This window comes from Nerophis ophidion, linkage group LG01 (assembly GCF_033978795.1).
Source record: "Nerophis ophidion isolate RoL-2023_Sa linkage group LG01, RoL_Noph_v1.0, whole genome shotgun sequence".
NCBI lineage: Eukaryota > Metazoa > Chordata > Actinopteri > Syngnathiformes > Syngnathidae > Nerophis > Nerophis ophidion.
In genome coordinates, this window is record NC_084611.1 from 34,323,354 (window position 1) to 34,342,652 (window position 19,299).

Sequence of the window (19,299 nt, forward strand, 5' to 3'; positions counted from 1 at the left end):
AAATAGGAAATCAAATAGTGTATGTCCTTCGCTGTGTGGTAGGTTCCTGCGGAAATTATCTCCTTCTGTTGTTGACTTTCTTTTTTTCATACGGTGTTGATGTGGAAATAGTTGCTTGGGCATTGTGTTGGGTGTGGCACCGAACGGAGATGTTGACATGTGGAGTTTCACGCACTCTTCATTCTTTAGCGGGTGACTTTTCAAATGATGCTACATATTAGCAGTAATGCTACTTTTTGTAGTAACGCTTTTGCCACATACTTGACAAATTACAGTTGTCTGTTTAACATATTCCCGCTTGTGGCCAAACCACCGCCAGACGATGGACCCCCTGCTGTTTTTCTTGGGAATTAATTATTCTTCCTTCATTTGTTACCAGATTCGCACCTTCTTTCTCTTGTATTACCACTCGCACCACTCTACTAGCATCACAGCTAATGTTACCATGCCGCTACCTCTCTGCTCGGCGAAGGCGTATGACGTTGCATGCGCGATAGTATGTGACATATGTAAGAACGTGCGCTGGTTTTACCACTCTGCCACTAATGCCCGCAGCTAAAAGCAACTGCATAAGAACATATACTCGAATATCACGATATAGTCATGTTCTACGTTCTATGTCGATACATTGCCCAGCCCAAGGTGAAATAATCCACTGCATTTGATCCATCCCCATGTTCCCAACCTGGGAGGTGAGGGCAGCAGTGAGCAGCAGTGGTGGCCGTGCTCAGTAAATCATTTGGTGATTTAACCCCCAATTCCACCCTTGATGCTGAGTGCCAAGCAGGGAGGTAATGGGTCCCATTTTCATAGTCTTTGGTATGACTCGGCCAGGGTTTGTACTCACGACCTTCCAGTCTCAGGGCGGACACTCTAACCACAAGGCCACTGAGCAGTACATTTCATTCATCCATCCACTTCCGCTTATCGGAGTTCGGGTCGCGGGGGCAGCAGCCTAAGCAGAGAAGCCCAAACGTCCCTCTCCCCAACCACTTTGTACAGCTCCTCCCGGGGAATCCTGAGGCGTTCCCAGGCCATCCGGGAGACATAGTCCTCCCAACGTGTCCTGGGTCTTCCCCGTGGCCTCCTACCAGTCAGACGTGCCATAAACACCTCCCAAGGGAGGCGTTCGGGTGGCATCCTGACCAGATGCCCGGAGCACCTCATCTGGCTCCTCTCGGTGTGGAGGAGCAGTGGCTTTAGTTTGAGCTCATTTCATTCATTATTTAAATGTGTATCTCATCATTTTCTGCAATTGGATTTACATAAATCCGCCCATCAGCATCAGCCAATTTTTGTGAAAAAGTAAGTGATTGGCCACTGCTGATTTGCTTACAATGCCGATTACATCTGACTGACACTATTTATATTCGGTCGCCCGCCTAACAAGCGGCCAGCAGCTAATTATGTGTGTCCATACACTACCCTAAATTAATAATAATCACTAGAGATTTACGATTATATCGGACTGCCGATATTATCGGCCGATGAATGCTTTAAAATATTATAGTGGAAATTATCGATATCGGTTTAAGAAAGTTAATTTTATGACTTTTTAAAACACCGTTGTACGGCGTGGTACACCGAGAAGTACAGAGCGCCAATAAACCTTAAAGGCCTACTGAAACCCACTACTACCCACCACGCAGTCTGATAGTTTATATATCAATGATGAAATATTAACATTGCAACACATGCCAATACGGCCGGTTTAGTTTACTAAATTAAATATTTTAAATTTCCCGGGAGTTTCGTCTTGAAAACGTCACGTAATGATGACGTGTACGCAAGACGTCACGCGTTTTTAGGAAGTAAGAGCGCTACGCACACACACAGCTAAATGTCGTCTGCTTTAACGGCATAATTACACAGTATTTTGGAGATCTTTGTTGCTGAATCTTTTGCAATTTGTTCAATTAATATTGGAGAAGTCACAGTAGAAAGATGGAGTTGGGAAGCTTTAGCCTTTAGCCACACAAACACACGGTGATTCATTGTTTAAAATTCCCGGAGGTGAAAATTTACTATGGATCAGAGCGCGGTCAAGCGAACATGGATCCCGACCAAATGGCTACCAGCAGGTTTCGGTGATAAAATTGTGTTTAAAAAGTCGCTTCTTACGAGAGAAAAGCTGAGCTTGTGCCGTCCATTAAGCTGCCGTCGACTCCCCTGAGACACTACGTGTCAAGACACCCGTGGACACACCCTTCCGATTATCAGGTAATATTAAACTCACTAAAACACTAGCAACACAATAGAAAGATAAAGATTTTCCAGAATTATCCTAGTAAATGTGTCTAAAAACATCTGAATCCGTCCCAATGCAATCGTGTTTTTTTAACTCGCTTTTTTTTTCTTTTTTTTTTCTAGTCCGTCGCTATCAATATCCTCAAACACAAATCTTTCATCCTCGCTCAAATTAATGGGGAAATTGTCGTTTTCTCGGTCCGAATAGCACATTTTGTTGGAGGCTCCCACTAGAAACAATGTGAATATGTGAGGAGCCCCCACACTTGTGACGTCATCGTCTGCGACTTCCGGTAGAGGCAGGGCTTTTGTCTTAGCACCAACAGTTGCGTACTTTATCGTGAATGTTCTCTACTAAATCCTTTCAGCAAAAATATGGCAATATCGCGTATGACACATAGAATGGACCAGTTATCCCCGTTTAAATAAGAAAATCTAATTTCAGTAGGCCTTTAAAGCCACTGCCTTTGCGTGCCGGCTCAATCACATAATATCAACTGCTTTTCACACACCCAAGTGAATGCAATTCATACTTGGTCAACAGCCATACAGGTCAATCAATCAATCAATCAATCAATGTTTATTTATATAGCCCCAAATCACAAATGTCTCAAAGGACTGCACAAATCATTACGACTACAACATCCTCGGAAGAACTCACACAGGTCACACTGAGGGTGGCCGTAAAAACAACTTGAACACTGTTACAAATATACACCACACTGTGAACCCACACCACACAAGAATGACAAACACATTTCGGGAGAACATCCGCACCGTAACACGACAAACACAACAGAACAAATACCCAGAATTCCTTGCAGCACTAACTCTTTCGGGACGCTAACCCTACCCCCCACCCCCACCCCACCTCAACCCCGCCCACCTCAACCTCCTCATGCGCTCTCAGGGAGAGCATGTCCCAAATTCCAAGCTGTTGTTTTGAGGCAAGATAAAAATTAAAAAATGCACTTTGTGGCATTATGTTGCAATGTTGACTCTAATAACACAAAGCTGCCATGCAGGCTGTTTCTTTCTTTAAAAAATAATAATGAATCAAAATCAATGACATTATGAATTATTGACCTATTCAAGGCTCAAATAACGTCACATTAAATATTCCACTTTGAGATATTCTTTGAGGAAAATGTTGCATATTTTGTGTTTGCTATGTAAAAAAGTAAGCTTTGTTTGTTTGTTTGTTTGTTTTAAAAAGGGCCTAAAACAAACAAAAAACATAAACAACAATAAAACGTATAATCTGAAGTTGATCTGGAGGTTATTGTGTTAAAGTAAACAGTTAATAAAATGTATAATTAATTTTTTAACACTTTAATGAGTAGGACCCTTTTGGATCCCCAATAATGGTTGTGTATTTTTTTTTTAAGTGTCATTGCTAAAAAAATAATAATAATAATGAATTTAAATCAATGTTGTTATGAGTTATTGACCTTTTTAAGGCTCCAATTATTATATAATCTCAAATATTCCACTTAAAAAATGTATTGGGTGAAAATATTACATATTTTGTGTTTTTTCCATAAAAAAACAAGGGTTTTTTTGACAAAATGAGCATACAACTTAAATCTTTAATAACGTTATATTGACAGATAGTCCTAATGTTGATCTACAGCAGTGGTTCTCAAATGGGGGAACGCATACCCCTGGGGGTACTTGAAGGTATGCCAAGGGGTACGTGAGATTTTTTGAAAATATTCTAAAAGTAGCAACAATTAAAAAATCCTTTACAAATATATTTATTGAATAATACTTCAACAAAATATGAATGTAAGTTCATAAACTGTGAAAAGAAATGCAACAATGCAATATTCAGTTATGACAGCTAGATTTTTGTGGACATGTTCCATAAATATTGATGTTAAATATTTTTTTTTGTGAAGAAATGTTTAGAATTAAGTTGATGAATCCAGATGGATCTCTATTACAATCCCCAAAGAGGGCACTTTAAGTTGATGATTACTTCTATGTGTAGACATCTTTATTTATAATTGAATCACTTGTTAATTTTTCAACAAGTTTTTAGTTATTTTTATTTCTTTTTTTCCAAATAGTTTAAGAAAGACCACTATAAATGAGCAATATTTTGCACTGTTATACAATTTAATAAATCATAAACTGATGACATAGTGCTGTATTTTGGGGTGGTATAGCTCCGTTGGTAAAGTGGCCTTCCCAGCAACGTGGGGGTTCCAGGTTCGATCCCCGTAGTGTCCTTGGGCAAGACACTTTACCCACCTGCTCCCAATGCCACCCACACTGATTTAAATGTAATTTAGATATTGGGTTTCACTATGTAAAGCGCTTTGAGTCACTAGAGATAAAGCGCTATATAAATATAATTCACTTCACACTTCACTTATTTTACTTTTTTTATCTCTTTTTTTCAAACAAAAATGCTTTGCTCTGATTAGAGGGTACTTGAATTAAAAAAATGTTCACAGGGGGTACATCACTGAAAAAAGGTTGAGAACCACTGATCTAGAGATTTAAACCTTGAATAATAATAAAAATAATAATACTGAATAATGACACATTTTTTATATTTTTTTGACCAAAACCCTTTAGGGTCCCCGGGATCAAGCCTGAGTGGAGGCCCAAATGTATATTTTTTGTACATATATTGTATTGGTTTTTAACATAAAAAATATCAAAATGGCCCCCACTTGCTTTGATTTTTCAGTGTGTGGCCCTCAGTGGAAAAAGTTTTGACACCCCTGACCTAGAATAAGGACAGGATTATGTTAGCAATTTTCTTCCGTTCTAAAAAAAAAAAACAAGTCCTTTCATATATTTTCTAGTTGTGATCAAAACAGTATGTCATTTTGAGTCAATAACTGGAGGAGTTGAGGCGAGCACCCTGCCATGCTCTTAATGGCACCATATGCCAACAGATTAGCATCAAGTCTTTTCCTAAAAGAAAACACACACGCACAGAGACACAATAAATCAGACAGCAATCTCGCTGCATATTCAGCACAGATAAATGTTTATCTGTAGAGAGAAGGGTGTGTGCGCTTGTCTGAGCTGTGGGGTGGGGTTTGTGACGCATTGATGACAAATGTGGCATAACCATGCTGGGGTATTTGTCTGCATGTCACACACTCCATATCACTTTATCACTACTCATGGTTGAACGTTAAATATTCAGAACGATCACACCACAACATGTTTAATGTTCTGCTTGTATGGCTTTTTGACCGAGAACACATACAATGTAATGCGAATCAACGCAGCGGCTGAATCTAAAAGTCTGTCTCTAAAAAAAATCCAACCAGACAGGCACCTTAGCGATGGCAAAATGATTGTAGTGTGCAGAGGAATCTTGGCAAATTCAAAAACCAGTTTTACAATGGTACATGTAGCAAAGCTGAGGTGCACACTCATACTGTGCAGCACTCATGGATAGACATATAGACGGACGGACGGACGGACGGACGGTCGACAACAGTATCAATATTAGTTATAATTTCAGCATAGCTGTGACTAAAAATCCCACATTGACATTATCATTCGACATTTATAAAAATAAAAAAAAGAACCATTGTGTCACAGTGGCTTACACTTGCATCGCATCTCATAAGCTTGAGAACACACTGTGTCCAATGTTTTCACAAAGATCAAATAAGTCATATTTTTGGTTCGTTTGATAGTTAAAACTAATTTACATTATTGCAATCAGTTGATAAAACATTGTCCTTTACAATTATATAACCTTTTTTTTTTTTTTTTTTAATCTACTACTCTGCTTGCATATCAGCAGACTGGGGTAGATCCTGCTGAAATCCTATGTATAGAATGAATACAGAATCGTTTTGAAACGGAAAAATATTGTTTTTGAATCGAGAATCGCGTTGAATCGAAAAAAATCGATGTATTATCGAATCGTGACCCCAAGAATCGATATTAAATCGAATCGTGGGACACCCAAAGATTCGCAGCCCTAATAGATAGATAGATAGATAGATAGATAGATAGATAGATAGATAGATTCAGTTTTAGGTGGCATTAAGCATGTACTTGATTGGTTTGACTTTGTGGTGCCTTTTGAGTAGAGATGTCCGATAACGTTCTTTTTGCTGATATTGTCCAACTCTTAATTACCGGTTCTGATATCAACCGATACCGATATATACACTTGTGGAATTAACACATTGTTACGCCTAATTTTGTTGTGATGCCCCACTGGATGCATTAGACAATGTAACAAGGTTTTCCAAAATAAATCAACTCAAGTTATGGGAAAAAAAATGACAGCATGGCACTGCAATATTTATTATTGAAGTCACAAAGTGCATTATTTTTTTTAACATGCCTCTTTTGGCTCATGGGACTCCGGATATAGCAGACAGGTACCGACAGGCCAAGCGGTGTGCGGCTTCAGCTGTCGCGGAGGCAAAAACTCGGACATGGGAGGAGTTCGGGGAAGCCATAGAAAACGACTTCCGGGCGGCTTCGGAGCGATTCCGGACCACCAACCGCCGCCTCAGGAAGGGGAAGTAGTGCACTGTCAACACCGTGTATGGTGCGGATGGTGTTCGGCTGACCTCGACTGCGGATGTTGTGGATCAGTGGAGGGAATACTTCGAAGACATCCTCAATCCCACCAACACGTCTTCCTATGCGGAAGCAGTGCCTGGGGAATCTGTGGTGGGCTCTCCTATTTCTGGAGCTGAGGTTGCTGAGGTAGTTAAAAAGCTCCTCGGTAGCAAGGCCCCAGGGGTGGATGAGATCCGCCCGGAGTTCCTTAAGGCACTGGATGCTGTGGGGCTGTCTTGGTTGACAAGACTCTGTAACATCGCGTGAACATCGGGGGTGGTACCTCTGGATTGCCAGACCGGGGTGGTGGTTCGTCTCTTTATGAAGGGGAACCGGAGGGTGTGTTCCAACTATCGTGGGATCACACTCCCTAACCTTCCCGGTAAGGTTTATTCAGGTGTACTGGAGAGGAGGCTACGCCGGATAGTCGAACCTCGGATTCAGGAGGAACAGTTTGGTTTTCGTCCTGGTCATGGACCTGTGGACCAGCTCTATACTCTCAGCAGGGTTCTTGAGGGTGCATGGGAGATTGCCCAACCAGTTTACATGTGCTTTGTAGATTTGGAGAAGGCCTTCACCCTTGTCCCTCGGGAAGTCCTGTGGGGAGTGCTCAGAGAGTATGGGGTATCGGACCATTTGATTGTGACGATCCGCTCCCTGTATGATCAATGTCAGAGCTTGGTCCGCATTGCCGGCAGTAAGTTGGACCCATTTCCAGTGAGGGTTGGACTCCGCCAAGGATGTCCTTTGTTACCGATTCTGTTTATAACTTTTATGGATAGAATTTCTAGTCGCAGTCAAGGCGTGGAGGGGGTCTGGTTTGGTGGCTTCAGGATTAGGTCTCTGCTTTTTGCAGATGATGTGGTCCTGATGGCTTCATCTGGCCAGGATCTTCAGCTCTCACTGGATTGGTTCGCAGCCGAGTGTGAAGCGACTGGGATGAAAATCAGCACCTCCAAGTCCGACTCCATGGTTCTCGCCTGGAAAAGGGTGGCGTGCCATCACCGGGTTTGGGAGGAGATCTTGCCCCAAGTGGAGGAGTTCAAGTACCTATGAGTCTTGTTCACGATTGAGGGAAGAGTGGATCGTGAGATCGACAGGCGGATCAGTGCGGCGTCTTCAGTAATGCGGACGCCGTATGGATCCGTTGTGGTAATGAAGGAGCTGAGCCAAAAGGCAAAGCCCTCAATTTACCGGTCACTCTATGTTCCCATCCTCACCTATGGTCATGAGCTTTGGGTTATGACCGAAAGGACAAGATCACGGGTACAAGCAGCCAAAATGAGTTTCCTCCGCCGGGGGGCGGGGCTCTCCATTAGAGATAGGGTGAGAAGCTCTGTCATCCGAGGGGAGCTCAAAGTAAAGCCGCTGCTCCTCCACATCAAGATAAGCCAGATGAGGTGGTTCGGGCATCTGGTCAGGATGCCACCCGAACGCCTCCCTAGTTTAGGGCATGTCCAACCAGTAAGAGGCTACGGGGAAGACCCAGGACACGTTGGGAAGACTATGTCTCCCGACTGGCCTGGGAACGCCTCGGGATCCCCCGGGAAGAGCTGAACGAAGTGGCTGATGAGAGGAAAGTCTGGGCTTCCCTGCTTAGGCTGCTGCACCAGCAACCCGACCTCGGGTAAGCGGAAGAATATGGATGGATGGATGGATGGATGGATGGATGGCCTCAAAACAGGGTAAGTGGAAGAACAGGATAAGCGGAAGAATATGGATGGATGGATGGATGGATGGATGGCCTCAAAACAGCAGCTTGGAATGTGGGACATGCTCTCCCCGAGAGAGCATGAGGAGGTTGAGGTGGGCGGGGTTGGGGGGGCAGGGGTTGAGGTGGGTGGAGGTATGGGTATAGCGGGGGGTGCTTATTGTAGCGCCCGGAAGAGTTAGTGCTGCAAGGGGTTCTGGGTATTTGTTCTGTTCTGTTTATGCTGTGCTACGGTGCGGATGTTCTACCGAAATGTGTTTTTCATTCTTGTTTGGTGTGGGTTCACAGTGTGGCACGTATTTGTAACAGTGTTAAAGTTTTTTGTACGGCCACCCTTAGTATGACCAAGTATGCCTTGCATTTACTTGTGTGTGTGAAAAGCCGTAGATATTATGTGATTGGGCCGGCACGCAAAGGCAGTGCCTTTAAGGTTTATTGGTGCTCTGTACTTCTCCCTGTGTTTTAAAAAGTCACAGATTTTACTTTTTGAAACAGATACCGATAATTTCCGATATCACATTTTAAAGCATATATCGGCTAATAATATCGGCAGACCGATATTATCGGACATCTCTAGTTTAAATGACACTTGTGGTTATTATGATCATCAGAGACATAAAAAAAAGATCGCTATTTTGGTGAAGTGTTTGAACTACAGAATGTTAATATTAACTATGTAGTGAAATACTTTCAATTGCTGATTTACACCTCAATACTGTTTTTCTCAATTTTTGTATATGGATGTTCAATTCTTACATCGTTAAATATAAAGTATGAACAACAATGTGATCTGAATGAATGAAATCAATGCTGTCTTGAAGTAGAGGGCTCTACCACCGTTAATTATTGTTGTCTACTGACTGACAAAAACACAAACTTACAAATTTGTTACTCTGGAATAATTTCATTGTGTTTTAGTGTCAAAATACTGCTAACTAGAGGTTTCCCTCCAGGAGTTTCTCCTCCGGCCGGGATATACTGGTGTCATTTGACGTATTTAGCGTCCGCTTTGAAGACGTCACATTTATCAACAGGTAGGTTTTTTTATATTATATTGTTAGAATACTGTAGCAAATAAACACTTAATACATAAATATATATGTAAGTTCACTCAGCTTCACTATCTCAGACTGCCTTTTTGACCTTTGCTCTGCCTGGAGCGCACACTCCATGTGTCTAAGCGACTCCTAGCAAGGCCTTCTTCTTGTTGTGAAAACTCCATGAAACTGGCTATTCCTAATACTTTAAGAGTGTTGACTATCTGTGTCTTGTAAATGTCAAACTAAGATATTAAGTACACATCCTATTTATTTAAACACAAGTTCCAAAGGTTTCACAAAGGCTGTGCCAAAGCCACCTGGACATTTATTCCTTGGACTTGACCCCACCTTCGTGAGGACTCGTTTGGCCATGCTTGGTCCTTCAGGACTTGCTGCCTTTGGGACTATAAGAAAAGCGAAGAGTTATTGATCGGGGCGGGGCTCAATCTTCTTGGCAGTAATTAGTTGATGGTTGATTGAGACTAGGACTGGGCAATATGGCCTTTTATCAATATCGCAATATTTTTAGGCCATGTCACGATACACGATTTATATCTCGATATTTTGCCTTAACCTTGAATGAACACTTGATGCATATAATCACAGCAGTATGATGATTCTATGTTTCTACATTAAAACATTCTTCTTTGTACTGCATTAATATATGTTTATTTTAAACTTTCATGCAGAGAGGGAAATCACAACTAAGTCAATTTACCAAAACTGTATTTATTAAACAGTTATTAAGCAGTGACACAAACATTTATGTCATTTCCAAAACAGAGAGTGCAAGATTGTCAGAGACATTTTAAAACAAGCTATTAGTGCACTTGTGTGCATGATGTCACAAAATTAAAGTGCAGTTTTTGAACAAAACGCCACTACAATACTTAAAGGCCTACTGAAATGAGATTTTCTTATTTAAACGGGGATAGCAGGTCCATTCTATGTGTCATACTTGATCATTTTGCGATATTGCCATATTTTTGCTGAAAGGATTTTCTAGAGAACATCAACAATAATGTTTGCAACTTTCGGTGCTAACAGACAAGCCCTGCCTCTACCGGAAGTCGCAGACGATGACGTCACATGTTGATGGCTCTTCACATATTCACATTGTTTTTAATGGGAGCCTCCAACAAAAACAGCTATTCGGACTGAGAAAACAACAATTTCCCCATTAATTTGAGCGAGGATGAAAGATTCGTGTTTGATGATGTTGATAGCGACGGACTAGAAAAAAAAAAAAAAAAACAAGTTAAAAAAAACGCGATTGCATTGGGACGGATTCAGATGTTTTTAGACACATTTACGAGGATAATTCTGGGAAATCCCTCATCTTTCTATAGTGTTGCTAGTGTTTTAGTGAGTTTAACAGTACCTGATAGTCGGAGGGGTGTGTCCACTGCCGGGTGTCTTGACGCCAGTGTCTCAGGGAAGTCGACAGCAGCTTTATGGGCGGCACAAGCTCAGCTGATCTCTGGTAAGAAGCGACTTTTTACCACAATTTTTTCACCGAAACCTGCTGGTTGACATTCGGTTGGGATCCATGTTCGCTGTGATCCATAGTAAAGTTTCACCTGCGTGAATTTAAAACAAGGAATCACCGCGTGTTTGTGTGGCTAAAGGCTAAAGCTTCCCAACTCCATCTTTCTACTTTGACTCCTCCAATATTAATTGAAAAATTGCAAAGGATTCAGCACCACAGATCTCCAAAATACTGTGTAATTATGCCGTTAAAGCAGACGACTTTTAGCTGTGTATGTGTGCACAGTGCTCATATTTCCTAAAAACCTGTGAAGTCAAGCGTACACGTCATCATTACGCCACGTTTTCAAGAAAAAACTCTCGGGAAATTTAAAATTGCAATTTAGTAAACCAAAAAGGCTGTATTGGCATGTGTTGCAACGTTAAAATTTCATCATTGATAGAAGCGTCACTTATTGATTCCAAGATGGCGGCGCCCGGACGGGCTGCAACATCGCGGAGCTCTTGCTAAAGATGGAACATTTGGCAGAAATACCAGACAATTCTGCAAACTTCATGGCTGGCTCACATCGTGGTCACTCCGTGATCACGTACGACCTCCAGACACTTCTGTTTTGGACTGATAGACGCGTGCTTGCTAGACGTGCTAACTAGCATGGGAATACTTCGGCGGCTACATCCAGCGGCCTGTGAAGAAGGGGAGTATAGTAGCAGCGGGGGTCGTCTACGGAGCAGACGCCAGCGGTGTGATCGGAAACGCGGATGTCGAGCGGGGCTAAAAACAAAGCAGAAGGCTAATCCCCACAGAACACCACTTCCCTCCATCCTGAAGCCGGATTTAAATGGAAGATGCGAGACTAGTGGTCTGGGTAAGGAGTCAGTTAAATTAGAACAAGTTTTTTCTGCTTTGATTGTTTCAGGGTTGGACATGTGTTCTACCGAGGTGGCAAACTATGATGCGTGCAGTTTATCAGAGCAACAAACAAACAATCGGAACATGCGTTCTACTGAGTTGGCTAACCATGATGCATGCAGTTTATCAAAGCAACAATCAAACAATCGGAAAATTCCCGTCGTATCAATTCCTAGATATGGTCGTAATTATACTAAATGCACTGGGCATAATAAACACAACATTATTAATATTGCTACTACGGATAATTTGATCAAAAATTCCCTAAAACAGCCCACTACCTATAATATAGGTTTTTTAAACATAACATCATTGTCTCCCAAAACGTTGTTAGTTAATATCATCAGAGACAACAATCTTAACGTCATCGGTCTCAGCGAAACCTGGCTTAAACCAAATGACTTTTTTGCGCTAAATGAGGCATGTCCTCCTAACTTTACACATGCGCATATTGCCCGTCCTCTTAAAAGGGGTGGGGGGGTCGCACTAATATACAACGAAAACTTTAACCTTAGTCCTAACATAAATAATAAATATAAATCGTTTGAGGTGCTTACTATGAGGTCTGTCACACCGCTGCCTCTACACCTGGCTGTTATCTACCGCCCCCCAGGGCCCTATTCGGACTTTATCAATGAATTCTCAGAGTTCGTTGCTGATCTAGTGACACACGCCGATAATATAATCATAATGGGGGACTTTAATATCCATATGAATACCCCATCGGACCCACCGTGCGTAGCGCTCCAGACTATAATTGATAGCTGTGGTCTCACACAAATAATAAATGAACCCACGCATCGCAACGGTAATACGAGAGACCTAGTGCTTGTCAGGGGTATCACCGTTTCCAAAGTTACGATACTCCCGTATACTAAAGTATTGTCCGATCATTACCTTATAAAATTTGAGGTTCAGACGCATGTTCGTCAAACTAATAATAATAATAACTGCTATAGCAGCCGCAACATTAATACGGGCCACAGCGACAACTCTTGCTGACCTACTGCCCTCGGTAATGGCACCATTCCCAAAATATGTGGGCTCTATTGATAACCTCACTAACAACTTTAACGACGCCCTGCGCGAAACCATTGATAACATAGCACCGCTAAAGTTAAAAAAGGCTCCAAAAAAGCGTACCCTGTGGTTTACAGAAGAAACTAGAGCTCAGAAATTACTATGTAGAAAGCTGGAACGCAAATGGCGCACGACTAAACTTGAGGTGCACCATCAAGCATGGAGTGATGGTTTAATAACTTATAAACGCATGCTTACCTTAGCTAAAGCTAAATATTACTCAAATCTCATCCACCGTAATAAAAACGATCTTAAATTTTTGTTTAGTACGGTAGCATCGCTAACCCAACAAGGGACCCCTTCCAGTAGCTCCACCCACTCAGCTGATGACTTTATGCAATTCTTTAGTAAGAAAATTGAAGTCATTAGAAAGGAGATTAAAGACAATGCGTCCCGGCTACAACGGGGTTCTATTAACACTGATACGATTGTATATACGGCGGATACTGCCCTCCAAAATAGTTTCTCTCGTTTTGAGGAAATAACATTAGAGGAATTGTTACAACGTGTAAATGGAATAAAACAAACAACATGTTTACTTGACCCTCTTCCTGGGAAACTGATCAAGGAGCTCTTTGTATTATTAGGTCCATCAGTGCTAAATATTATAAACTTATCACTTTCCGTGGGCACTGTTCCCCTAGCATTCAAAAAAACGGTTATTCATCCTCTTCTTAAAAGACCTAACCTCGATCCTGACCTCATGGTAAACTACCGACCGGTGTCTCACCTTCCCTTTATTTCAAAAATCCTCGAAAAAATTGTTGCGGAGCAGTTAAATGAACACTTAGCGTCTAACAATCTATGTGAAACCTTTCAATCCGGTTTCAGGGCAAATCACTCCACGGAGACAGCCCTCGCAAAAATGACTAATGATCTATTGCTAACGATGGATTCTGATGCGTCATCTATGTTGCTGCTCCTCGATCTTAGCGCTGCTTTCGATACTGTCGATCATAATATTTTATTAGAACGTATCAAAACACGAATTGGTATGTCAGACTTAGCCCTGTCTTGGTTTAACTCTTATCTTACTGATAGGATGCAGTGTGTCTCCCATAACAATGTGACCTCGGACTACGTTAAGGTAACGTGTGGAGTTCCCCAGGGTTCGGTCCTTGGCCCTGCACTCTTCAGCATCTACATGCTGCCGCTACGTGACATCATACGCAAATACGGTGTTAGCTTTCACTGTTATGCTGATGACACCCAACTCTACATGCCCCTAAAGCTGACCAACACGCCGGATTGTAGTCAGCTGGAGGCGTGTCTTAATGAAATTAAACAATGGATGTCCGCTAACTTTTTGCAACTCAACGCCAAAAAAACGGAAATGCTGCTTATCGGTCCTGCTAGACACCGACCTCTATTTAATAATACAACTCTAACATTTGACAACCAAACAATTAAACAAGGCGACACGGTAAAGAATCTGGGTGTTATCTTCGACCCAACTCTCTCCTTTGAGGCACACATTAAAAGCGTTACTAAAACGGCCTTTTTTCATCTCCGTAATATCGCTAAAATTCGCTCCATTCTGTCAACTAAAGACGCTGAGATCATTATCCATGCGTTTGTTACGTCTCGCCTCGACTACTGTAACGTATTATTTTCGGGTCTCCCCATGTCTAGCATTAAAAGATTACAGTTGGTACAAAATGCGGCTGCTAGACTTTTGACAAGAACAAGAAAGTTTGATCACATTACGCCTGTACTGGCTCACCTGCACTGGCTTCCTGTGCACTTAAGATGTGACTTTAAGGTTTTACTACTTACGTATAAAATACTACACGGTCTAGCTCCATCCTATCTTGCCGATTGTATTGTACCATATGTCCCGGCAAGAAATCAGCATTCAAAGGACTCCGGCTTATTAGTGATTCCCAAACCCCAAAAAAAGTCTGCGGGCTATAGAACTTTTTCATTTCGGGCTCCAGTACTCTGGAATGCCCTCCCGGTAACAGTTTGAGATGCCACCACAGTAGAAGCCTTTAAGTCTCACCTTAAAACTCATTTGTATACTCTAGCCTTTAAATAGACTCCCTTTTTAGACCAGTTGATCTGCCGTTTCTTTTCTTTTTCTCCTATGTCCTACTCTCCCTTGTGGAGGGGGTCCGGTCCGATCCGTTGGCCATGTACTGCTTGCCTGTGTATCGGCTGGGGTCATCTCTGCGCTGCTGATCCGCCTCCGCTTGGGATGGTTTCCTGCTGGCTCCGCTGTGAACGAGACTCTCGCTGCTGTGTTGGATCCGCTTTGGACTGGACTCTCGCGACTGTGTTGGATCCATTATGGATTGAACTTTCACAGTATCATGTTAGACCCGCTCGACATCCATTGCTTTCCTCCTCTCCAAGGTTCTCATAGTCATCATTGTCACCGACGTCCCACTGGGTGTGAGTTTTCCTTGCCCTTATGTGGGCCTACCGAGGATGTCGTAGTGGTTTGTGCAGCCCTTTGAGACACTAGTGATTTAGGGCTATATAAGTAAACATTGATTGATTGATTGATATAAACTATACGACTGCGTGGGGGGTAGTAGTGGGTTTCAGTAGGCCTTTAAAAACAAATAAAGTGCACTTTTGTGCATGATCCATCCATCCATTTTCTACCGCTTACATGTCACACAAAATAAGTGTCAAATAAAAATGAGCTGCATAATAGGAGATCAAATAGTGTGTGTCCTTGACTATGTGGTAGATTCCTGCAGACGTTATCTCCTTTTGTTGTTGACTTTTTTTTTCATATGGTGTTGATCTGGAAATGGATGCTTGGGCATTTTGTTGGTGTGGCACCGAACGGAGATGTTGACATGCAGAGTTTCAAGCACTCCTTATTCTCTTCACAGGTGACTTTTCAAATGATGCTACTTTTTGCAGCAACGCTTTTGCCGAATAATTGTTCAACATATTCCCGCTTGAAGCCAAACCACTGCCAGACGATGAATCCCGTGCTATTTTTCTTGGGAATGAATTCTTCCTTCGTTTCTTACCAGATTCGCACCTTCTCTCTCTCGTATTACCACTCGCACCGCACCGTTAGCATCACAGCTAACGTTACCATGTCGCTACCTGTCTGCTCCGCGGGAGCGTGGCACGTTGCACACGTGACGTATGTAAGAAGGTGCGTTTGTTTTAAGTCTCTGTGAGAAGGAGAGACAAGAAAGAGTGAGAAATGCCTGTAGTGTAATGCCCGCAGCTAAAAGCAACTGCGTGAGAACGTATACTCGAAAATCACAATATAGTCATTTTCTATATCGCACAGAGACAAACCCGCGATATATCGCCCAGCCCTAATTGAGACCAATGCTGAAATTTTCATTTGTAACCCTTTTGAATATATGTTGTTGCAGAAGAACTTGACCCCAGTACAATCATCAAAGAACACAGGTAGAATCTAACAATATATTTATAAATATTGACTTATTACAGCTTCTCTATCTTTACTTTGTATGCCTTTTGGCGTAAACATTATAACCCAGAAGTGCACACTGGCTTATTCTTCTTCGTTTGTGAATGATGTAGTAAAAAACAGTGTGTTAATCCGCAACAGATTGGCGCACTGATAACACCTAAATGCCAGCGAAAACTGATCTCCAAACACATAATCGAAGTGTGTTGATTTGATTAAATTTTTCAAAATCCAAACCCGATCAGATAAAGGTTTTTCTAGGCATTAATGAAATCTTATTTTGAGCCAAATTATTTTAGAAATCAGACAAATTTAGTGTGTGTACAGAGTGACTGTGCGCTCTGCATTTTTCAAAAACTAATTAATGCACACAAAATGTGCTTGGGAAATAAAAATGATGCTGCAAATGCAGAAATACTGATTCACACAAACAATCATGAAGTGTCCTTAAAGGCTTGGTGAACAATGCTGACCTCTGACCCGTGAGCCTTGGGCAAGACTTCCTATCAAAACAGGAAACACCTTTAATACCTTCAACTGGACGCTTTATCAGGTAGTCCTGCTCCCGATCAAAATGGACTCAAGTATTGCACAACAAGGCTATATGAGTGGGAACTAGGTAGCTTTTAATTGATTAATTATGAGAGTGTCGTCCATTTTTTATAGTGGATCAGCATGGGCAATATGGACAACAATGTGTTCGATAAAACAGTCAATATATAAAAAATGTTCTGGTCGAAAGAAACTAGAAAGCATTAAGCATGTTTGGTTGCCTGAACAAAGGCACTCGCAGGCTGTAACCAAGCAAAATAGGAAGTTATCAGTGAACAATGGGGGGGGGGCACGCTAAACAGCCAATTGCAGAACAGTATCAACTATTGTTTTGGTTGTGCCGTCTTGCCGTTTCGTGGTTTATTCTCTGCATGGAGTAAGAAGAGAAAATAAAAATGAGCTAAACTCAGTTGACAGTAAAAAGTCATAGTCGCAGTTGTTGGATATGACTTTAAACCATAACCAACCCAGCCATCCATCCATTTTCTACCGCTTATTCCCTTTTTGGGGTGGCGGGGGGCGCTGGCGCCTATCTCAGCTACAATCAGGCGGAAGGCGGGGTACACCCTGGAAAAGTCGCCACCTCATCGCAGGGCCAACACAGATAGACAACATTCACACTCACATTCACACACTAGGGACAATTTAGTGTTGCCAATCAACCTATCCCCAGGTGCATGTTTTTGGAGGTGGGAGGAAGCCGGAGTACCCGGAGGGAACCCACGCATTCACAGGGAGCCATACCCAACCATGCATCAATATAAAAAAAACAACATAAACACAACATAACAAATACCAAGAACCCCTTGCAGCACTGACTCTTCCGGAATGTTATATATCGGCATTAGTTGATATCGGTGGACGAAATCAAAATATCTGATATCGGCAAAAAACAAAAACATAATTTTTTTACATCTTTAAGATGGAAAGTGTAGCTGCCATTATGATGCACAGTGATGTTTTCTAATGACCGTAAGTCTTCAACTATACTAAGTATTTCAATGCTTGGAATTTGCGCTTATAGATAATATACTAGTTACTATGGTAATCTAATTAGTTGCTATGGTCATCTAATTAGTTACTATGGTAATATAAGTCACAGCAGCTCAGACGAGGCACCAAGTAGTGTGAGCGAGAAGCGTTTCCACAAACGCGGAAGGAGATTTTCACAAAGTTCTAAAGCTTAGTGATACATACAATACAATATAATACAATAGAAAGTACTTTATCGATCCCTGGGGGAAATTCAGCAAATATCAGATGTATCAGATTCTAGCTGGGTTTATTTTGTACCCTTTGCGTTCATGTTTCTCTATTTGTTGCATTTTTGTTGCGTTTCACTTCATTGTAAAATATGTCGATCGAAAGGGGGTGTGACGTTCATGTGTTGTCAATATTCAGTGTTTTATCCTTAATAGAAAAATCAAAAAATCCATTACGTTTCTTAAGGTGGTATGTCATAACGTTTTTAGCATTCAATCAGACATTATTATGAGGTTTTGTATTAGTGTTCCTAAAAATCAGATATACCGGCCCCTAGACACATTCTTTTCTCTAAATTTGGCCCCTGAGTCAAATTAAAGGCCTACTGAAACCCACTACTACCGACCAGGCAGTCTGATAGTTTATATATCAATGATGAAATATTAACATTGCAACACATGCCAATACGGCCGGTTTAGTTTACTAAAGTACAATTTTAAATTTCCCGCGGAGTTTCTTTCACCGACTGATGACGCGTGTTTGTGACTTCTCGGGTTAGAGCGGACATATTAGCCCAGCACCACTTACGGCTAAAAGTCGTCTCTTTTCATCGCATAATTACACAGTAATTTGGAAATCTGTGTTGCTGAATCTTTTGCAATGTGTTCAATTAATAATGGAGACTATAAAGAATAATGCTGTTGGTGGAAAGCAGTGGATTGCAGCTGCCTTTAGCACCGAAACACAGCCGGTGTTTCTTTGTTTGTTGTGAAGCTTGAACACAGAGCGGTCAAACAAACATGTTTCTCTACGTCAACCAGCAAGTTTTTGGATGGGAAAATTGTGATTCTTACCGGAGACTTCAGTGGATTATGCAACCTCGTCCTGCAGTTGTCAAAAAGGCAGCTGTGATGTTGGCTCCTCGGCTTCTCTCAAAGACACTGGCGTTCATCGCAGCCATCCGACTTTCAGGTATGACTTTACAATCTCACTAAAACACTATTAAAACAATAAGCAGATAAGGGATATTCCAGAATTATCCTAGTAAATGTGTCTAATTACATCTGAAATGGTCCCACTGCCGCCGCCTGGAGCGGTC

At 41.8% G+C, this 19,299-nt stretch overlaps 1 protein-coding gene across 3 annotated transcripts in view; it reads right to left on the reverse strand.

The window, feature by feature from the left end:
* ccser1 (coiled-coil serine-rich protein 1) overlaps positions 1 to 19,299 on the reverse strand; it is a 338,436-nt gene that overhangs the window by 315,882 nt on the left and 3,255 nt on the right. Inside the window, exons 2-3 of one of the 3 annotated variants that reach the window (XM_061901121.1) lie at positions 19,055 to 19,199; positions 10,937 to 11,135 (exon numbers count right to left, since the gene is read on the reverse strand). The exons of 1 other annotated variant lie outside the window; for it this stretch is intronic. The gene's annotated coding sequence lies outside the window, so the exon portion shown is untranslated. The remainder of the gene's footprint in view (positions 1 to 10,936; positions 11,136 to 19,054; positions 19,200 to 19,299) is intronic. One more of the 3 variants, XM_061901113.1, reaches the window with a different exon arrangement.